This window comes from Suncus etruscus, chromosome 14 (genome assembly GCF_024139225.1).
Source record: "Suncus etruscus isolate mSunEtr1 chromosome 14, mSunEtr1.pri.cur, whole genome shotgun sequence".
NCBI classification, from domain to species: Eukaryota; Metazoa; Chordata; class Mammalia; order Eulipotyphla; family Soricidae; genus Suncus; species Suncus etruscus.
Genome location: NC_064861.1, coordinates 54,768,437 through 54,791,750, shown reverse-complemented (window position 1 = coordinate 54,791,750; position 23,314 = coordinate 54,768,437). Strand labels below are relative to the sequence as shown.

The following is a 23,314-nucleotide window of genomic DNA, read 5'->3' as shown; positions in this document are numbered from 1 at the left end:
ACACAGCTATTATATGACTTGAACATAAGCAGAAGGTTTTCTATAACCCTCTGTCAATGAATTGGGGGGGGTGGTTATTGGTCAACATCTGGTGGTGCTCAGAGGTTACTTCTGGCTCTGTGCTCTGAAGTTAATCTTGGAAGGATCAGAGACCATATGGGATGCTGGAGATGGAACTTCAGTCAGCCACATGCAAGGCAGACCCCTACTTACTGTGAAGCTTTGCCCAGCCCCAAGAATGAATTTTCAAAAATATTTGACAACTCTCATGTAAATCCCCCCATTTTATGCCACTACCTTATTCTTTGTGTGGATTATTTTCTTTCCTTTTGTCTGCTGCAGAAGGTCTTGTCAGATAAGCAAGTGACGCTTTACAGCCTGACTTTCTAAAGAATGGTCTAGTTGTGTTGAAAAGGACTCATAACCACTCCTTACCTTTCTTCAGAAATGTTTGCTGGACCCCTTGGGATACTTTGAAATTCTGACACTTCCTGTAAGTGCAGTATGTTTCCCAAAAAATATTCTTTGTTAGGGAAGTGAGGGCTTTTTTATTTACTTATGAATATAGCATGGTTTATAACTTCCTATAGTGAAGGAAGAGAAGAGGAAAAATGACAAAAACTATCGAAAGCAGTTATTTGGTAAAATAGCTTTATCTGTGACAAAGGAAATAAGGTAATTTTTAGAAAGAAAACTTTTTAAGAATTTATTCAAAGGGCTTAAGTGGAAATATTTGAACACCTATTGTGTATCAAACATAAAAATGGTTATGTGTATTTTTATCATATCTGCAACAACTCTCTGCAATTAATTCATAAATGAGTGTCTTATTCTCAAATTTTTAATTTTTAAAATAGGCCAATAGTATAGAAATAAATAAATATGTGTATAAATAAAATGCCTAAACTTATCTTCGTTATTTAAATTATAAAACTCCAGATTCAAGTTTAGAAATAGAAGAAAGGAAAAAACTAAAAAGAAGGACATTATTCTTTTTATATCTCCTCACTCTCACATCCTCAATACTGATTTTATTGTTCATGTTATTTATAGAATTCTTGAAATATAGGATATATTTTAAAATTAGGGAAATTCTCTTCTTGCTGTTCCAGTTCTTATCATCTCTTTAATAATGACTATGTATCAAGTGAACCCCAATTTATCATGAGAATACTGCCAATGTATTTTTAAAAATATACTACCAAGTCTGGAACAATAGCACAGCAGGTTGGGCATTTGCATTGCACAGGGCCTACCTGGGTTCAATCTCTAGCATCCCTTATGGTCCCCTAAGCACTGCTAGAAATGACCTCTGAGAGCAAAGTCAGGAGTTAACCCCTGATCATCATCATTGGGTGTGGCCTAAAAACATGGATATATATATATATATGTACACATATACACACCACACACACTAACTCCCTGCACACAGAACCAAGAGTAAATACTAAACACCATGAGGTGTTTTCCAATCAAAATAAATAAATAAATCTTAATATACATAGATATTAAGTCCAAGGATAGGCTAATATGTGTCATATAGTTATGTTTATTAAAACTAAAAAACTATGAAATACCATGTGTCAAACTACCTATGTGAGCCATGAATTACATGACTAGCCCCAGGCTATGACTTATTAAAGGCTTATAGAGAGAACCTAATAGCATAGTCCTCTCACTGAACTGAGTGGTTGAGAGCTAAGAATCTAGAGAGTGTAATTAATATAAGGCTTAAATTTATTATCTGGTATTGTGAGCTACTTAAATGCCCATGAATACAAGAGTGTCTTGAAATACACAACCGCAAGATCTCCTCTGAACACTGGTCCAGTGGATGTTTGCTAGCACTGCAACTGTCTTACCAAGTTCCTACTTTTCCCTGAGAAACTTCCCTGAGTAATTCAGTTCCTGCCACACATTATATCATCAGATCAATTTCATCTTCTGCAGGAACTTAAGATCAACATTTCTTCCCTCTCTATATTACAAAACTTGCTTCCCATGGTGTTAACTGTTCACTTTGTTCTCAGGTGTCACTTCCCAGTAGCATTTGGTGGCCTGCTGGACCACTTCCATTAAATTTTGAATGTAAGTGACTGAAGACTGATGTGATTCTGTTTAAACTTGACTCCATACTGTTTGGTCATATGTATCTCATCTGACCAAATACAGGATGATTGCTTTGCAAGTGTCTGACCCAGGTTTGATCCCTGGCATTCTATTTAATTCCTTGAGCCCTTCTCAGGAGTGATTTTCCAGTGCAGAGCCAAGAATAATCCCAAGTATTACTGAATGTGGCCCAAAACAAAAACAAAGAACCCAAATTATACCAAGTAAATACAGGCAAAAGTGGACAAAAGAACCTTAACATACAAGAAGAGTTATGCACATCTAAATGAAAAAGAGGAGAAGCTATCTCAGGTTTAAAAAAATAATGAAAGAGCTCTCTCTTCCCTCACTCCATCCTATTTTCAAAATTCAGAATGAATGCCACTTTCTATTTTAGGTTCAAATTACAAAATTCTTATAGCCAACCTTTATCTTCTGACCATCACTGTGCCATAATAAAAAATAAAATGTTATTGCATACATTAAAACATATATTTTATTACAAAAACTTTTAAAATGCTAATATAATCTACATTTTAAACTAGTATTTAAATCACTAGTGAAATAAAAATAGAATAATATTAAGGAATATTTTAATAAACTAGGTCTGAGGTACTTGTACAGGCAGCTATGCCTTTAAAAATATCTTCAGATAATAAGAAAACTCAATGAATTTCTGAGAAAGGATTTGTGGTAATCTTTATTCTCTTCGGAAAATAAATTAACTGGGTTACTTTATATATCTATTTTAAAATAAAATTACAGAAGACAATAATATATTGTTTTCTAAACTAAGAGGCTAAACATTTTAGTATTTAAATGTTATATGTGGCTGCCACACAATAACTCTTTTAAGTTAAATAAAATAAAAACATTTATATTGCTATATTTTGCTTTTTTACTACAAAGTTATTTAATTCTCTTCCAACACACACCTATACTCTCAATAATTTAAGGTATTTTTTATAGACTTAATGAACAAGAGAGTAAAATTAGTCACAAATCAATACAATCCTAAAATAAAAGTATCAACGTTTTTCCAGCTAAAATTATCATTGACCTCTAGTAAGCCTCACTCTACTCCTGAAAATATAAGCTTTAGAAGCCAAAAATAAAATTTTATTTATTTGGTCATCGTTTTGTAAATATGTCCAAAAATGTTATCTTTCTTATTAAATATAATAGCAACCAAAAAAGAAATAATCCAATAGAGTTCTAGAGGTTTCCAGGATGATTTCAAAAATAATTACAGCAAAAAGCAAGTAAACAAAAATTTTTGATTATCAAAGTCTTGAATAAATGAATTAAAGAAACAATTTTATTAAAATATACTTGCCATTTACTTAATAATACAGAAATAATCTAAGTCATGAGAAGGATGTTAGCTTCTTGTAACTAGAAAATATTTTCTTGTTTGTTTGTTTGTTTGGGCCAAACCCAGTGATGTTCAGGGGTTACTCCTGGCTATGTGCTCAGAAATTGCTCCTGGCTTGGGGGACCAGATGGGATGCTGGGGGATCAAACCGCGGTTTGTCCTAGGCTAATGCAGCAAGGCAGATGCCTTACCCCTTGGCACCACCACACCTGCCCCTAGAAAATATTTGTGATTTTTTTTACCTTTTTTAATTTAAAAATATATTATTTGAGAATACAGTGTGAAGGAGGCTTGCCTTGTATGTAGCTAATCTAGATTTAATCCTCAGCATCATACAAGGTTGAGCACTGCCACGAATGATATTAGGGTAAACTCTTAGCATCATCACTGAGCATGGTCAAAAAAAAAAATGAGAAGAGCAGGAAATTTCCCACAGTGAGAAAAGGTCTCCTGAGCAGAATTCACAGAATATTTTGTCTCATGTATACCAGTATTAATTTTATGTTTTTAAGAAACCTGAATCAAAATCAGTCCCTTATGACATCTCTGAATAAAGTTTAATATATCTAGAGGATAAGGCCTCACTCTAACTTTCTCAGCTAATGAAACAATTAAAAGGAGAAAGGAGTAAGCAGAGAGGTAAATCCAGAAAAGTCCATGGAGAACTGGTGGGAAATAAAACATTTGAAATATATGACTACAGAATATTTGCTTCAAACATTACTGAGATTGTGTTTTTAATAACCAATACAAAATCACCCAAATCAACTCTTCATATGTGTGATTAGCAAACTTGATTAATAGATATTGTTAAGAACAATTATATACTTTTCTGGTTGAAATAAGTATTTCAGCATGAAACTAAGAATGCCTGTGAATATGTGTATCTGAAGGCATTGAGCCTGAGGTGAAAAATTAGACAGAACATATAATTTAGGTATTGATTGACTGAACAAAAGAGTGAATTCTCAGAACAGCACAGAACTTGTTCAGTATAGTAAAAGATTATGAGAGGTGAGCTCTTATTGAACCACTAAATTAGTTTTCAGGTAAATTATCATTTTTCCCAATTGATATTCATAACTATTTACTTCTGTCCAGAACTGTATATTTTTATAGTAATGAAGTTTTTATTGTTGTAATTTACTCTTTATTTTACTCTTTTCCCTCACCACATATGTAGCAACCTCCAAGTCACACCCACTTAAAACTCTCTCCAATGACTGCTTCATTTTGTTGTCATGTTAAAAAAAACTGTAAAAAATCAAAATCCTTCCTGCTTAACTAAGCTGTCCTTACCTAAATTATAATCTATTCTCAGAGATTTTGTAGTTTTATTTAATATGTTCTATACTCAGGTCATATTGGGCAACTAATAGGTATGTACTGATGTAATTTGAAATTTAGCACAAGTTTTATTACAAAGTTATCCTCTTCCCCAAAAATAAAAACATTAGGTAAAAAATAAATATGATAATCCAAATATGTGATGAGAAACCTAACTATGTGATGAGAAACCCAAATGTTTCACTTATTAATCTTACCAGAATATAAACAATAGATAATTGAGAATATATCCAACAGGCCCATAATTGCTGTCATGTATTTTCTCAATAAAAAAACAAACAAGAAATAATAACCAATATACCTGAAAAGTTAAGACATGATTTCTCTTCTGGTCTGTACTTCCTTCTTGATTGTGTTGTGCTGCCTATTTCTTTCTTTTTTTTTTTTCTCTTTATTTGGATATCTTGATTACATAAATGATTGTGATAAGGTTTCAGTCCTATAAAGATCACCCCTCTTCACCAGTGCAACATTCCCGCCACCAAAGTCCCAAATCTCCCTCCATCCCACCCCACCCCCACCTGTACTCCAGACAGGCTTTCCAGTTCCCTCATTCATTCACTTGATTATGGTAGTTCTCAGTGTAGTTATTTCTATAACTGTGCTCACCACTCTTGTGGTGAGCTTCATGGAGTGAGCTGGTGTTCCAGCTCTCCTCTAATTGTCTCTGAGGATTGTTACAAAAATGACTTTTATTTTTCTTAAGACCCATAGATGAGTGAGACTATTCTGCGTCTCTCTCTCTCCCTCTGACTTATTTCACTGAGCATGATAGATTCCATGTACATCCATGTATAGGAAAATTTCATGACTTCATCTTTCCTGACGGCTGCATAATATTCCATTGTGTATATGTACCACAATTTCTTTAGCCATTCGTCTGTTGAAGGGCATCTTGGTTGTTTCCAGAGCCTGGCTATTGTGAATAGTGCTGCAATAAATATAGGTGTGAGGAAGGGGTTTTTGTATTGTATTCTTGTGCTCCTAGGGTATATCCCTAGGAGTGGAATAGCTGGGTCGAATGGGAGCTCAATTTCCAGTTTTTGAAGAAACCTCCATATCGCTTTCCATAGAGGCTGTACTAGACGGCATTCCCACCAGCAGTGGATAAGAGTTCCTTTCTCTCCACATCCCCGCCAGCACTGATTGTTCTCATTCTTTGTGATGTGCGCCAATCTCTGTGGTGTGAGGTGGTATCTCATCGTTGTTTTGATTTGCATTTCTCTGATGATTAGTGACGAGGAGCATTTTTTCATGTGTCTTTTGGCCATTTGTATTTCTTTTTTATCAAAGTGTCTGTTCATTTCTTCTCCCCATTTTTTGATGGGATTAGATGTTTTTTTTTTTTTTTTTTGTAAAGTTCTGTCAGTGCCCTGTATATTTTGGATATTAGCCCCTTATCTGAAGGATGTTGGGTGAATAGTTTCTCCCACTCAGTGGGTGACTCTTGTATCCTGGGCACTATTTCTTTTGAGGTGCAGAAGCTTTTCAGTTTAATGTATTCCCATCTGTTAATCTCTGCTTCCACTTGTTTGGAAAGTGCAGTTTCCTCCTTGAAGATACCTTTAGTCTCAATGTCATGGAGTGTTTTACCGACATGTTGTTCTATATACCTTATGGTATCTGGTCTGATATCAAGGTCTTTAATCCATTTGGATTTTACCTTCGTACATGATGTTAACTGGGGGTCTATGTTCGCTTTTTTGCAAGTCGCTAACCAGTTCTGCCAGCACCACTTGTTGAAGAGATTTTCTCTGCTCCACTTAGGATTTCTTGCTCCTTTGTCAAAAATTAGGTAATTGTATGCCTGGGGAATGTTCTCTGAGAACTCAAGCCTATTCCACTGATCTGAGGGTCTGTCTTTATTCCAATACCATGCTGTTTTAATAACTATTGCTTTGTAGTACAGTTTAAAGTTGGGGAAAGTAATGCCTCCCATTTTCCTTTTCCCTAGGAGTGCTTTAGCTATTCGAGGATGTTTATTGTTCCAGATGAACTTCATAAGTGTTTGATCCACTTCTTTGAAGAATGTCATGGGTATTTTTAAGGGGATCGCATTAAATCTGTATAATGCTTTGGGGAGTATTGCCATTTTAATGATGTTAATCCTGCCAAGCCATGAAAACTCTCAGCAAGATGGGAATGGAAGGAACCTTTCTCAATCTAGTTGAAGCCATCTACCACAAGCCAATGGCAAATATTATCCTCAATGGAGAAAAACTAAAAGCCTTTCCTCTAAATTCGGGTACAAGACAAGGCTGTCCTCTCTCACCACTCCTCTTCAATATAGTACTGAAAGTTCTTGCTATAGCGATCAGGCAAGAAAAAGATATCAAGGGAATTCAGATAGGAAAGGAAGAAGTCAAACTCTCATTGTTTGCAGATGATATGATACTCTACTTAGAAAACCCTAAAGACTCTACCAAAAAGCTTCTAGAAATAATAGATTCATATAGCAAGGTGGCAGGCTACAAAATCAACCTACAGAAATCAATGGCCTTTTTATACACCAATAATAATAGGGAGGAGATGGAAGTCAGGAAAGCAATCCCATTCACAATAGTGCCTATTTCTTTCACATGGCAGAGTTTTTGCAAGGATTACTTAAGTGTATCATCCTTGCGCAGGGGCTATGTTAATCTTCTCTATGTCGTTCCAATATTAGTATATATGCTGCCCAAGTGAGCGCAAGGATTACTTATGTATGGAATAATGGCTGATCAAAATACTCCTTAAATTTTAAATGCTTATCAATTGATTGTTCCTCAGTTTCACTCCACCAAAATACATCATTACTCACAACTCTGGATTCTTTCTAACCTCGTGGCTTTCAAGCCTATTTGCACATGAAAATCATATAGGGAACTTTTAAAACAAATGTTGCTTGTGCCCCACTTCAGACTATTTAAACAGAATCCATGAGGGTAGGATGCTGTGTATTTTTAAAAGTTCCCGAGGCAAATATATGCAGCCAAGGTTTAAACTGCTTTAACCTAAATGCTGGCCTCAGCATCTCCTTTCTCTCTCTCTGTCATGCTACAGTGACCATAATGGTTATATTATTCTCCTCCGGTACCAATTGCCATTTCCTAGGTAAATCCTAGTCAATAGAATGTGCCCTGCAGTGCAGAAATACAGATACCCTGATATATATGTGTGTGGCATTTTCTCTGTCAAGGTGTTCTGATTTCTAGCAATTTAGTCATAGATCTATATTTTTTCATATATCCATATATCCACAGTTTTATATATTGCTTTGGGTCATTTTAAGAAGTTGAATTTCAGAAAAGAGCTACACCACTTTATATTTTGGTGAGGCATGGAGAAAAAATTCTCCCAGGAAATTTCTACAAATTTGGGAAGTTTCAAAAGAATATTTCATTATGTAAAATTGATATGATTTCTGCTCAAAATATGCTTTAAAGGACAGAGAATCATTCATTGCAATCAGCCTTCTTCCTATATGTCCTTAACTTTTCCATTTAAAAAATTTTTTATGATAAGGACATTTGTATTATATTTTTCTCTAAATATAAGAAATATATTTCACTGTAAGAAATAAGTAAAATATTGTATAATAATAATACTGAAAGCTTAGAATACCTATATAGGGCCAGCTGAATAGTAAAAGAGGAAGGCAATTGCCTTAAATTTAGCTGGCCTGGGTTTGACCTACAGCATTCCATACTGTCTTCTGAGTATCACCAGGAGTGATCCCTGAGTACAAATCTAGGAATAAGTCCTAAATATTGCCCTGTGTGGCCCAAGACAATACATATTCAATGTAGCAATTGATAAAATCAATTTAAGAGACATACTTAAAATTTTTATCAAAAAATTAACACATAATATTATTTTCAATGATATCTATTGTAGTATAAGTGCATAGTAAATAATAAGTGAGAGCAAGTATAGGAAACAAAGAGATATAACAGAGAGTAGGGCCCTTGCCTTCCGCATGGCCGATGTACGCTTGATCTAGCACCACCTATGAACCTTTGAGCACTTTCAGGAGCAATCCCTGAGGATAGTCAAGGTTTTGTTTCCCTCCCTGAAAAAAAGGCAAAATAATTGAAATGCCAAAAAAAAAAGCCTTCCACAATAAAAAATAAGTTATCATTAAGAAAAAATATTAATGTATGACATAATCCAAAGTCGTAAAAAGAAAAAACTCGCCACATGCCAGTTCTTCTGTGTCTCTTCAGCTGGTATGTTGGAGGCTCTGGGCAGGACAGCTAGCCATAGGCCCCCTGGGCTGACCATTTAGTCCAGAGGACTGAGATCCCCCCCATGCCAGGCAGGTCTTCAGGGCCACGCCTGGTTAATTGGGCCCTGGGGGGTGGGGAGGGAGAGAAACTCCTCCCTATGCAACCACAAATTACAGAGGCAGGGCTGCACCCGGAAGACTCCACATGCAAGTTCTTCTGTGTCTCTTCAGCTGGTATGTTGGGGGCTCTGGGCAGGACAGCTAGCCATAGGCCCCCTGGGCTGACCACTTAGACCAGGGGACTGAGATCCCCACACCCAGACTGTACCCCATTCAGGAGTTCTTTTCTTCCTATTATTTATTTTTATAAGCATGCAGGCGCACGACATATATACTTTTTAACAATACCCAAAAATATTCTTAATTCTTGACTGTTTTAGGGAAAAAATGGAATTCCCTAGATTTGGAGGATAATATTCAAATAGGTCTCTAAAATCAGTGTATATGTAGATGTGACTTCCTATACAGTGGTCCTCTCTGACTGCCAAGCCTGACCATAAACACTTCATCTATACAATGTATATAACTCCTCTGACATATTTCCCCTCCTCCACACAGAGCCCCTTCTACTTGCTCATATCCCAATCCGGATTTGTTATCTTCCCCTTAATTAACCCTCTTTACCCTCAGTTCTTTAATTTGTTAGGCACCAAGACAGACTTCCTTCCCCAACAGATTCTGCCCTTTCACACACCCTTACAAAGCTCATTATTACTCCTTAACTCTCCCACCCCCAACCATCAGTACCTCACATTTACCCATTTTAACTTCAGTACTACACAGTTCTAATCACAGACCAAAGTCATGCACTGGATTTAGCAACCCCCAACTATTTCAAAAGACATAAAATGGACACATAGGTCTTTTGAATATTTTTTGTGTATTTTCTTTAACAGCTATAACCTTTCTAAATATTTTTTACCGTGATGATTCTATCCACTGTTTTATCTTGTCTTCTCTTTGTGAGCTGTTCAATAAGGAATTTTGGTGGAAGAGTCCCTCAGTTTAATGCTTATGAATGAACCATGTCATGGGAATTGTTGGGCTTGTTCTTATGGCCCCCATATGCGCCAATAACGCCACGTGGCATTGTTCCTTGTTTGCATGGGCACATTAAAATGGGAAAATACTATACATACAAATAAGTTCTTATCTATTAGAGATCGGAACACACAAATCTCGTAGTGCAATGGGGCCTTACACCCCGAACATTGATATAATGACCTGGCACAGGCCTCAGAAGAATGGGCATCCTCCATTCAACCCTGAACCAGGGAAGGTATCTATGAAACATCCAAGGTTTTTTATAACAACATGTGGAAGCAATCCTCTACCAGGAAGACACTACCATGGCTCTGACATCGACCTGCTCAAAAGAGACTTCCCTTAACACCAAGAAGACTTGACAACAACGACAACCTGCTTACAGGACAGGGTTCTCTGCATTACCCTTTAATTGTGAGGTGAAACGAGAGGATGCTCTGCACCATCCTGAATGCAATATAGGATATGCAGATTACAGGATCTTTAATACAGAAACATGATACCAACAACAGAGACTGTGTGAAAAATAAAAGTGTATTGGCACTACAGACAATGACCTGGATTGGACAAACTAGTTTGCCTGGAGCCTAGAGTTGGACTTATGTCAGGAAACTTCAGGGGTAGGGTCTCCTTGTATTTAGGCCACAGCTTTTCCATTCCATGTCCCTCATATTTTGGTGGGCCTATGCAAACAATAATTGCCACTCTAACAGCGTTTTTACTGTGCTCCTTTGACTCTAATCCTTAAGAGAAACAAACCACTTACACTTTTGAGGTTAACTTAAACTAATATGCATATGCAGGGAAATGTGAAAAAGTACTTTGCCTTCAATGTTTAAAGAGTTACATAAGTGTTATGTCTTTAGATTGCTTTCTGTGCTGCTAATAAATATTATGTACTACAATCTGGGACTTGAGGGACAAAGCAATTGTACATAGGTTCTGTTTTATTTTTCTTAATGTTCTTTGGCTGAAAGTTCAAAGTTAAGATATCAGTAATAGGACTACTGAGAATTCTGGGTATGGGTGATTGTCCTTCCACTGTAACTTTACCTTGTCCTCTTTCTTTGCATCTTTGTTCTCATAATTAAAAATAAAAATTAATAAAAAAACTCACCAAACTTAACAAAAAGAATCTTACCTAGCGATAAATAAAAAAAAACTCACAAAACTTTACAATAACAAAAACCCCAAATAAACAAAAATCCATAAAGGGAGAGAAGAAATGAATAGACTATGCTAGAATCAAATAAAACAGAGATAGCAAATTGGCTCATGGAGAAAATAATAATAAAAATTCTATTATGACTATAAGAAAAATTGGAATCCAAAAGGCAATAAGATATCACCTCCCACAGTAATAATGAACTGTATTAAAATAAAAAAAGCACTGGAAACAAACATTAGCAGGAATGTACATATAAAATAACCCTCATTCATTGCTGGTGGGAATGGAACTTGTCTGAGATTTCATGGTGAAGAGTAAAGAGCTTTCTTTAAAATGAAGTTAATAATGAAACTGCCATAGATGATCCAGCAATTCAACTCCTATGCATCTATCCCTAGAACACACCAAAAAACACGAACTTGAAACACCAAGAATGATTCATTCTAAGTAAAATTATTCAGAGGGGATAAAAAAATGTAGATAAAGCATGCAATTAAGGGATTATAAAAAGAAAAGAGAAAAGAATAAAGTAAAGGAGAGAAAAGAAAATAAAGACAAGGAAAGATAGGGAATAGACTACCTGTAATGAAAACAAGCCTTAAAATCTGACCACAGAACTTCAGTTACCAAGCAATGGTGGTGTGAATGAAATATCCTAGGGAAAGAGGTACAAGGATATTGATTGGCATTTTGGTTTTGTTTGTGCCATGGTAACATTGTACCTCTAAACTTTTTAGAGGAAAGATTTTATTAAAGTGATGTTATATAAAAACATTATACTAACAGAACTATTCTAATATGAAAAGCCACAATGCTACCCCTCAATCTCAATTTTCATCCAAGGATATATTCCCGAAAAGTTCAGTGTATTTCCAAAAATTGTTCCTTTGCAGTAATACATAGACACAAATAAGATTTGTTATGAGTACTCCAAATAAAGATGTTCAGATTTCTAAATTGCTGCCTAAGGACCCCACCCAGGGTTTGTCATTAGAGCATTAAACCATAACAAAGACTACATGCTATGACAGGGAAGGAAAGAGCAACATTTGTTTTCTTTGTAAGATTTCAATGAGACATGGATTTTTGTTTTGGAGGAAGGAAGGTAGATATCATTTGTGGTTTGAGAGAATTAACAACTGCAATGTAATTTTTGAAGCTATAGCTAAAAAAAATCCCAGACCCATTGATAGTCCTGTAATTTTATCTTCATTGTTCAAGCCCAATCACACCCTATTTTGATTATTTTACTCAGAAGAGAAAGACTAATGACCTGAGCTGTGAGGCAAAGTCAGAAAGAGTTGTTGCTAGCTCAGGGCACCAATAGCATTAAGTGGAAGTTTCTCAGTGAGTGGCTCACCAAACATATACATATAAGTAGCAGCTGAAGACTGTTAAAAATGTGTACTTCTAGATTTAAAATGTGTACTTCAAGAAAAGAGAATCAAAGTACCTGGGTTAAGGTTATATTTTTTAATTTTTTAAGTGTCTGAGATAATTGAAGAGCCCTGTGAAGTTAAAAACAGTTAAGGGATATCTTAAACATTTTGCTCTCCTTTCTGACCAAGGTTCTACATTCAGCCATCTTTCCAGAAAGAAACTTTCAAAGGTCCTTTGTGTCAATAGAATTTACCAAATATCAACATAACTGAGGAGCCTTCCCATCCTACAAGAGAGACTTAACAACAGTCAAATGAATATTTCTTATGTACACAATCCAGAAAAACTGAAGGTCAACTAAGTAGAGTTTCTGCCATCAACAGTTTAAATTCTGACTGAAGATAAACAAATTGCGTTGAAAAAATTAGCTACGTAATCATATTAACTTTTAACTTCAACATTATAACGATAAAAACTCTGAAAATAGCCTTCTAAACTTCTAGTCTAGGATTTTTCTATTGAATACCCTAAAAATAAACTAAAATATAGTCTAGATTTTCTACTTTCTAGTCTAGTATTTTGTTCTATTCTATGCAGAAACATGCTACATACTAGTCTTTTGAGCGATATTAACTTTCAAAAAGTTTGATTTTTAAAAATTATGAAGACAGGCCCGAGAGATAGCATGGAGGTAGGGCATTTGCCTTGCGTATAGAAGGACGGTGGTTTGAATTCCAGCATCCCATAGAATCCCTTGAGTTTGCCAGGAGGGATTTCTGAGCATAGACCTAGGAGTAACCCCTGAGTACTGCTGGTTGTGACCCAAAAACCAAAAAAATTTTTTGAAGACATTCAATTTCATACTTTGAGATATTTTGCCTTTATAACAAAGAAGAGATGTTATTTCTATTAATAAATTCATTCATTCATTTTAAGATACAATTTAAAAGAGATGTATATTTTAATATATTAAAGATGGTTCAAACATGGTTCCTGTTTTCATGGACAATGGTCTTAGAGAAAAGGTCAAAAGTAAGGTCATTGCCCCAATATTGATACATGCATATATATAGACATATTTATTTATATAATTACTATAGCTAATATATCTTGTCTTTTTGTTTAGATATTTATCATGCATAAATACTCAAATTATTATTAAGAAAATAGTCTATGCCATTTGGATGGAGAAGGAATACATTAAATTCATCTACCTTGGATACAGTAAGATTATAGATAGGGCAAGGAATCGTATTTTAGCAAGGGAGAGAGTCAAGGGACCTATAATGATCTATTCAGCAAAAGCAATATGTTCTTTATATAGTAACTGTCTGAAATGCTTCTTCCATTTGATAACTAGATTAACTATGACACAATTGGATTTAGGGCATGGGTGCGAGAAGGATGAAGAGCTAATAGAACTAAAATAGAGTTGGAGTACTAGGTTGCATTGCCTACCAACTAGAGATATGTCATTTGTGAATGAAAGTAGTCATCAAAGAATTTTCAGCATGGAATCCTGAGATGCCTTCATTTATCATGAGGGCTCATTCTCCTAGTTATAGCAGGACTCTCAGTAACTAATTGCCACCAATAGTTCCTAGATTTACGCACTGCATACAATGACATAATCCTGGAGAAAGACAAGGAGATTGGGGAAGACAGAGCTCTTCAATCCTGTTCTGAGACTACTGATATGCAAGTCAAAAGTGAAACTGACAACTTCCCCTTTAATTGATTTAAATTAGGAATTCTCCAGTTTCCAAACTATTTTCTGATTAAGTTTTATATGAGTGATGGGCCACAGATGGTGGAAAGGTGAGCTTTCTAAAATAATAATGTAGCAGAAGTGTTCTCCAATTTTGTGGAGCACTAAGTCACACTATTCAGATGACATAGTTCAGAATTATAGAGCAGAGGATAAGGCAGAAGGTGGGCGTATAAGCTTATTTTAGTTTTGAAAAAACATAAATACCACTAAATTAATCACCACCTTAATTTTGATATGATTCATTTTATTCGTGTTAAAAATTAATGTGCATAGCAGAAAAATGTATGTAAAAAATAGAAAATTGGGGTTGGGGGGGTAAATGACCTAATATCAGATATAATTACGGAAAGAATAAAATTTACTATATACTTTTCTCATAATCTGTATTATAATGATCTATAATTATAATACTCACAAAATAGTAATATTATCTAAAATTAAACACGAGCAATTTCCTTTGAGGCACACACATAATCAAACACATTTTACTTCTTCCATTCTACTTTTCCTTCTAAGTGACTTGCACAGCTTGTTATCTAGAGTATTTAGAAAGCAAGCCTGGACCCTGAATTTTCTTCCATGGAACTTGTACGTTGACTTTGAAGCACTAATCAGAGAAGAAATACCTTGGGATTTATCTATCCTCATTCCTTTCTCAACATCAATGCCAAGTGATCAATTTGCTAATACCACCTAAAAACTGATTTTCTTTCAGAAAGAGTACAATTTAGACAAATTGGTTTAATTCCTTTTTTTGTGTAAAAGTTTAGAAGGTGGTAAATACAGTTAAGAGGTGAAACCTCTGGTTAGCAAATTATTTGGTGGGTTCACAGATCTAGAAAAGAAAAGCAAATTACGAATGTCTATGCTATTTATTTTTTTTAACCAGAGGAATACCAAAAACTCAATGAGATACATTTTGCCCATGCCTGTCTCTTTGCACCAAGTCTTTACTGCAATAATATTCTAAATAACTTCAATAGTACAAACTAAATTATTTCTACTATTGAGATGACTATCTGTTATTAAAAAAAAACAAATAATATTTACTTTTATGAGTCAATGCACAGGATCAAAATTAATATAAAAGGGGCTTATATACTTCATTAATTTTATATAAAGTTCAGGGCTCTATCAAAAATACATTGGTTTCTTGACCACAAGCTCAGTCAACCTAAAATGTAATACAGAAATTTCAAGTGGCATGGACCTCAGCCCAGTAAATCCTTAAATAATGTATTTTAGTAACACCATTAAAAGTTGTAAGTTATTTCTTTTGTTTTTTTTTTTGTTTGTTTGTTTTTATTTTTTGGGTCACACCCGGCAGCACTCAGGAGTTATTCCTGGCTCTGGGGACCATATGGGATGCTGGGATTCGAACCACCTTCCTTCTGCGTCTAAGGCAAATGCTTTACCACTGTGCTATCTCTCTGACCCCATAAGTTATAAGTTATTTCTAATTGATGCTATAGATTTAAGTTTTGATATATCCTGTTGCCTTTGTGTTTTAACAAGCAATATGAAGTAAATTTGTACCTGCAAAGGGTCAAGCTAGAGTGGTGGGAGGGAAACTAGGGACACGAAGAGAAAAGATAACATTGATAGGACTGTGTTTAAATATTTAATGCCTGAAACAATTGATTGTAGTATAAACAGCTTACTAAATCACAATCTATATAATGCATAATATAATAGTATATTATTAATATATAAATATATTTATATGTAGTATATTTTTTAAAAACACACAAGTATTATTCAACAGTTCTATAAAATTTGAGATATGATTTTTGGGGCTGATATAACTACAGTTCTATTTTTCAGTTCCTATGAAATTGAATAAAATCATGACTCAAAATAAATCTAAACTATGACATAACATGAAGTATTAGTAATAATATATTTCCCTTTTAGAAGTGAAGAAAAGCTCTTTTTCTCACTTCATTTCTCTTTCAAGCTTTTCTCTTTCATGTATTCATTCCAAGAGAAATGGCTATTTTCCATTTAACCTTTGGACTTTACTTTCTTTAATGGAAAATAAGGTTAATAATTTTACCTTACTTAATCATATAGAGAACTATAACAAAATTATATATAAAGTAAATACAATAATGCCTACAATTCCATAGATGCTCATTAAAAGCTATTCTATCAGGTTGCCTTCCCTCTTAAATTTTATAAATTATGTATGGCATAATCCATAGATTTTCAGTTTTTAAAGTTCAGGCAAGAAGAAAACTGATGTTTTAGCACCTGAGAGAAAACAGCAAAATCTAAGAAAGACAGTTTCTATTTTTGAAAGTTTTAAGAAATCAATAGATTAATTTTTTCAACAATGTCCTTTTTTCCGACAGGATCGATATAAGGAAATGTAGTACAGAATCTCTCCTGATCATTGAGAGGAAACGTTAATTGTATATTTTAAACATGTGGCTTAACACATATTAACATGCTTCAGAGAGACCAGAGAATGACACTATAGGATCCAAAGGAATAAAATGTATTGTTGAGGAAAAATGCACAGGGATCTTATAAAAATGTCTCAAATACTAAGCCTTTGTTAGGTGTCTAAGAGACTGTGAAACTGTCAGAATTTGCTTAGCTGTTGACTCAAATCTGTTAAATTATGTGCTTGTAGTTGCGGCTTTCCAGTATAAAAAATATTCCTATTGTTCCTTTTATGTGTATTGTTTATAAAGATTATGTCATTAGATCATTTTATATTATTTTAGAGCACAATATTTGATCTCAGATTCTCTAGCCTCCATTTTAATTCTTATTATGTTTTTTATTATGTTTTGATACTATTTTTTGTTTTCTCAGACTTGAAGTTCTAGACATCAAGGATAAGTACTCCAGGTACATACTCAGAAAAAGGAAGAAGCAAGAAGGGACTGCTGTTTGTTTTTGAAGGAGGGAATATGCTTGAAATATTTGAACATTATGTTTGAACATTATATAAACAGTTTATTGTAAAATTAAGTTGTTATATTTAATATTTATTATAATACTGTGACATAAATATTTTATAGCCATTGTGCAGATGAGGAAACTGTGTCTAACGATGACAAGATCTGTACTTGATGTATACAACTTGTTTCCAATATGCTTCGGGTTCCAGTTGAAAATAACTGAGAAAGACAGCAAGTAAAATATCATTTAACAATCTGAAAGTTCCTTGAGTTTTCATATAATAGATAAGAACACCAAACTTAGAGAAGTTAATTAACTCGACTAACTTTATGTTGCTAAGTGAGTCATAAATTGCTTTGATCACAGAGCTATAAATTTGAATCTAAATTTGTTCCACAGTCTTGATTCTTTAATGTGCCTCTTTTTGTATTTGATAATGGGAAATACAATATAGCAAATAATAAAATGTAGTCCTTCCATTGACATAGGTTTAAAACCTTATATAGATAAATTTGATATTTAAAGTGCTTAGTCTAATATATATATACATATATGTGTGTATATATATACATACACACACACATTTATATAGCAATGACAGTTACCAGCTACTAAGAACAGCAAACACGACATGAGATGGAAGGGAAGCTATTTAAAAGATGTAGTTTAGAAACAGAGAAGCATATTCTACATTTTCAGGTTTTAGGCTTCACCTAGTGGTGCTCAGGAGTTAATCCTGGCAAGCCCTGGGGATGCCAACGATCTCACCCCAGTCTGTCTACTGCAAGGCTGTATTGTCATCCTGGCCATCTACTTTCTATAATGGCAGAAATATGATCTTTACTAACAATTATGAAATCAGTGCTGTACCACACAGATGAGAATCAATAAATTGCCATAAAACCATTCTAGACTAATGATATTCTAAAATGTACCCTTTGTGATAAAAAAATTAAGTACTGAAATCTTCACCTACTGAGTATTGAGCATGTGAACAGCAATGGTTGAAATTTACCTTCATATTAATTTTAATGGTTTTTTGAGAAATTTTAAAAGAAAAACATGTGAGTTTTAATGTGTCTGACATTTTTAATTTCAAAGTAAACATTTAAAATAATTTACATTTTCATTTCTTTAATATACAAACTACCTATTTACGTTTCAATGATTATTGACACAATTATGTTTTTAAAGTCATATCCTAGTTGTTAATAGGACTTTTAGTTCCCTTGGTGTTTTTAGAATGGTAAAATTTGGGGAGTTATTCAGACTTGTTTAATTTCTGCTGTTTCTACTTATTTGTTTAGTCTATAAACTCTTGAAACTATTTCTTTATTTGCAAAAAGAAAGTTTTACAATCTGGGGATTAGTGGGTTACATAAAATGTTTATATAAAAAGTAACTTGGCTTCTATTTTCTAGAAAACACTTAGCAAATGTTAGTTTATTTTCCCTTGGGTAAATGTCTGCTATTATGCCTGGCAACTAATGGATATTCAAAAATTCATTGCCCTTCTAAGTCTCTTCATAATTAACAGGTAGTATTTAATAGATAATTAATAATACAGTATATGTTGCTCCAACTTACTTGTGTTATTTTAGTTTTTGCATGTTTGCCTAGCAAAAGCTGAAGCTTTATTTCTTCCCATTCCCTCCTCATTAGCAGTATGATAATGCCAAAAGTAGTTTCTGCATTCCTGCTCACTTTATCAGCTGTGAACTATAAGAAATGTTCGTTATAGACTAAATAAAACACACATCAGCAATGATTTGTAAATAATGGAAGTTATCATTGTAATTAAAGATCAACTCAGCGTGAAGCTACTGATTTTAAGTCAAATGAATAAATGAAGCTCCTGGTTAATATTTAACTAATTTTCTGGCAGGCAGAATGTGAGGAGTAGCTTTTAAAATTGCATTAGGAAAAAAAACCCAAAACTTCACTGGAGAAGAGTGAATTTTAAATTTATTTATCTCAGAGATAGAAAAATGAAACAACTGAGAAAAGAATTGAAAATTAGATATCGGAGCACATGCACCCGGCACAAATTTATTGGTGGTCTGGGAACCAGTGAGGTCATGAAGTAACAAAGGCTTAAGGTGATCAAATAAGCTCTAAGGTATCTTTGGATTTTGAAGCCTATTTTGTCTATTGGTGTGCATGTCTACAATAAAATTATAAGCTTCTCTTATGCCTGCATCAGCAGCATATATACTAAAATTATGAAACTCAAAATGCGTGTTTGTTCTGATTTTAAGTGTCATAAGTATAAAAAGAAAAGAAGAAATATTAATGTATAATGTATATGTATATAATATTAATATTATATACATATATGTATACATGTGCTATATGTATATTATATGATATTTCATATATGTATATACACATACATGTATATGTTTGTGCATGTATACACACATGTTTTGTATGTATGCATATATGCATATGTATATACATGTGTGTATACCTGTATATATGTATACACATGTGTATATACATGCACATATACATATATACATATATGTGTGTATACATGTGTGTATATACATATATATATACTAAAATTATGAAACTGTCAAAATGCATGTATTTTGGTCTGATTTTTACTTTCATAAGTATAATAAGAACAGAAGAAATATTAATGTATATTAATATTTATATATTATTAATATGCATTTATATATAAATGCATATAAATATTAATGTATATCTAAAGTTGCAAATGATGGTATGTTTAATCCATGATCCCTACATAGGCAAATGCCAAGGAGGTTAGATATTTGACAAATCCATGTCAAATGTCAAAGGGAAGATATTTGAAAGGGTGACAGGACTAGGACATGAAGATTAGTGTTAACTAACTGATAAAACAACCAGATTTATCTTAAAACATGGAGAAAGTTTCTGCTGGTGGTAGGACCAGTGTTTAAATACTGGATCCCTGAAACAGTTGTATGATGGGCAGTCAAGTATTTAGATAAAGTTAGAAAACTTTTGTAATAATTTTCATTTTGTTTTAGGGCTATACCTGGCATATCTCAAGATTTATTCTTAGCTCTGTGCTTGAGGATCATTTCTGGTCGCTCTTAGGGAACCATGTGGGTGCCACGGATAAAATCCAGGTCAGCTGTGAGCAAGGCAAAGGGCCCCATCCTTAACTTTTTTTTCATTATTCGATTTGTTAAATATCTTTCAAGATAAAAATGTTTACACCACAAAGATCTGACATTTGCTAAGTACTTAAAATATGACAACTCGGCCCAACAAGTCTACAATGTCTATTTAACAAATGTACAAGTTAAATAGGTTTCCTGTTAAACTTGATAAAAGAATCAATATAGAGGAGTAGATGGACTTAGATCATTGAAATACAGCCCTGGGAGGAAGCTGAAGAAAAATTTCCCCTACCTAACTGTTAAGTCTACATTTTAAAGAGATTATATATTGTATAAAGGTCCCTGGCATTGGTGCATATTTATTTCCTATCATAAATCTCTTGAAATTAATTTCTGAGAATATTATTTCAATCTAACTTGACTATGTTGCTCTTTGGGGTAAAGGTGAATGTCACTTAGTACAGTCATTTGCTTTGACCTTTTCATTTGCATGTGGGTTTCCTTGAGTCTACTGAAACCAGCACTTCTGTAAGTGTATCAGACAAAAAATTGCATATTTTGTATACATAAACTATTGTTGATATTTTATCAGACAAATAAAAATATTATTGTCCTGAGATTTACTGAGGATAGAAACCATCTTTGAATAACTTTGTCTCCTATTTTTTTCCACCAGCAAATAAAACTATCAAAAATAATTTTATTCTGACACAATAAAATAAGAAAAACTATGCTCTCATATATTCTTAGGCAATGGTGTTGTGTCCAGATTTTGGCTATTGCTAAAGATGCTTCCATGAACATAGAAATGCAGACACCCTTCCTGCATTGTGTTTTTGGCTCCTAGGTGTTACCAAAAGTGCTATTGCTGAATCATATCAAAGCTCAAATTCTAGTATTTTGAGGAATGTCCAAATTGTTTTCCAAAAAGGCTAGATATGTCAGCATACCCACAAGCAGTGAAGGCAGAACCCTTTCTCCCCACATTTGTGCCAGCACTGATTGTTCTTATTGTGTATGATGTGTATCAGACTCTATGATGTCTCAATGTCATTTTGTTTTGCATCCCCTGATGATCAGTGATGTGGAACATTTATTTTTACATGCCTTTTTCTTTGTGTATTTTGTGTATTCATGTGTATTTTTTTGAGAAAGTTTATCTCTTTTTTCTATTTTTTGAAGGGGTTCGATGCTTTTTTCTTTCCTCCCCCCTTTTTTTAATTTTGGGCCACACCCGGTGACACACAGTGGTAACTACTGGCTATGAGCTTGGGAGACTGTATGGGACGCCAGGGGATCGAACCACAGTTCTTCCAAGGCTAGCATAGGCAAGGCAGATGCCTTACCACTTGCACCACTACTCTGGACCCTTGATGCTTTTCCTTGTGAAGTTCAACCAGTGCTTTAATATTAACCCTTTATCAGATGAGTGTTGGGTAAATAATTTCTCCCCATATTTTGGCAAATTTTGAACTCATGAATTCCTTTGAGATATAAAGGCTTCTTAATTTAATTTAGTCCCATTTTTTTTCTCTGTAGCTTTGTCAGTAGTATTCATCCATAAAGATGCCATTAGGTTCAGTACCATGGAGAGTTCTGCCTACATTTTTTTTCTCTGCATACCTTAAATTCAGATCTGATATCTAAGACTAATCTATTTTGATTTCTGTGCATGGTATTAAAAGAGGTATACATGTTTGTTCGGGGTTTCCTTACATGTTAACTGACCAATTTTCCCACAACCATTGTTGTAGAGGCTTGCCTTGAACTACTTCACAGTTCCTGCTCCTTTATCAATAATTAATTGGTCATATACCTGAGAGTCTTTCTCTCAATACTCAACACTATTCCACTGCTCTGAAAATATTTTTATTTCAGTACAATGCTGCTTAAATTACTATTCTTTTACAGTACATTTCGAAGTTGGGGAAGTGATGCCTCCTGTCTTCTTTTCCCAAGCATTGCTTTAACTATTCATTATTCCATATGAATTTCAGAAATATTTTATCTATTTCTTTGAAAAATATCATAGATATCCTTATTAAGTTTTTAGAAAAAGATGTCATGAAATGAGTTTATGTAAGGGTGGATATAGATAATATGCTGAGTGAAATGAATCAGTGAAAGAGAGACACTTAGAATGATTACACACCTGGGTGAGATTTAAAAAAAAGTATAGGGCCGAAGTGATAGCACAGTGGTAGTGTGTTTGCCTTGCACGTAGCTGCCCCAGGATGAACCTCAGTTTGATATCCAGCATCCCATATGGTTCTCCAAGCCAGGAGTGATTTCTGAGTGCAGAGCCAGGAGTAACGCCTGAGCATTAATGGGTGGGACCCCAAAAAAACCAAACAAACAAAAAGTAGTATAGTAATCATTCAAAAAATAGAAATTAGGACCAGGATAACATATCCAGGGTAGGAAGCTTGCCACATATAGTAAAAGTGCAGATAGGGCAGAGAAGGGTCTACTGTGACAATGAGGGTTGGGACTGATCACTCTAGACAAAAAGTTTGTGCTGAAAAGATGTTAGGTATTATCTATGATATCCCTTCACTAACATTAGTGCAAACCACAGTGCCTAAAAGGAGAACAGAAAAAGAGAGAAGAAAAACATCTGCTGTAGAGGTATAAGTTGGGTGTGGAGAGTGTGAGGAAAACTGAGAACACTGGTGGCAGGACATGTGCAATGGGGAAGGGAAACATGTTAAAACAATGTCTGACTGAAATTCAATAATGAATATCTTTGTAACTGTGTATAATAAGGTTATTCTATTAAAATATTTAAAAAGAAAAAAATAAATACCAACTTAGTAAAAAA

At 34.1% G+C, this 23,314-nt stretch overlaps 1 non-coding gene across 1 annotated transcript; it reads right to left on the bottom strand.

Annotated features, from left to right (window-relative positions):
• Positions 1–7,413: 7,413 nt before the first annotated feature.
• On the bottom strand, positions 7,414–7,520 carry LOC126029246 (U6 spliceosomal RNA). The gene has a single exon (XR_007502884.1). It is a non-coding gene; the product is annotated as a U6 spliceosomal RNA (small nuclear RNA).
• Positions 7,521–23,314: the final 15,794 nt, after the last annotated feature.